Source organism: Mesoplodon densirostris, chromosome 11, assembly GCF_025265405.1.
Source record: "Mesoplodon densirostris isolate mMesDen1 chromosome 11, mMesDen1 primary haplotype, whole genome shotgun sequence".
Classification (NCBI taxonomy): Eukaryota; Metazoa; Chordata; class Mammalia; order Artiodactyla; family Ziphiidae; genus Mesoplodon; species Mesoplodon densirostris.
The window spans coordinates 67,183,261-67,184,215 of NC_082671.1; positions in this window are offsets into that span (position 1 = coordinate 67,183,261).

Here is a 955-nt window from a genome sequence, read left to right on the forward strand (position 1 = left end):
AACGCAGGCCCCCTGCATTGGGAGCACGGAGTCTTAGCTGCTGGACCACCAGAGAAGTCCCTGTCTCAATCTTTTTCATGTTTGTAAATCTTTAGAGATAAAAATTCTCATTTCAAGTTGCGTTTATCTAACACTAGTGAGGTTGAACAAACATCTTTTCAAATGATTCTTGGTCATGCTATTGCCTCAGTTAATTGAGAATTCACATCTTTTGTCCATTTTTTCTTTTGGGTTGATTTGCAGAAGTACATATATTCTGACTACAAACTATTTGTTTGTTTAATATATATGTTGGAAATCAGTTTCTCCTAGTCTCTTGCCTATCTTTTAACTTTGGTCATACAGAAGTTTCAAATTTTGTTATAGTCAAATTTATCACTGTTTTCCTTTATTTCTTCATTGTTTTTGGTCTTCTTATAGAAGGCTTCCCCTACCTCTAGATATCATTTTCAATGGCTGCATAATATTTCATTGTATGGATATACCATAATTTGTGAAATTCTCTCTCACTACTGAAAATTTAAGTTGTCCCATCCTTTCACTAATATAAATAATGCTATGCAAAACAACAAAGTGTTCAATTTGATATTTTTAAATATATATCTTAGTTCCTAGCAAAATGAGCATAATAAATGTTTCTTGAATGAGGGAGGGGAAAATGCAGGACATTTTTTCCACACTCACTCAAGGCATGTTAAAAAAAATGCAGCCCAATGTACACCAAATTATTGGAGAATTAGTTCTACAATTCTACTTCTCCTTTAGCCCATCTAATCAAGAGTTGACTCTGCCTCTAAAATCTAGGCATGGAAGTAAAGCTTCATCTTCCCTCTAAGGTTGCCTTTCCAAAGGATGTGACAACTATCTGAGACAGGCCTTTAACCACATACCTGAGTCATCCTTCTTATTGTGACTTCAGTTTTAGGGTGCCCTTTGCTTGGTGAGTCTTCAATGT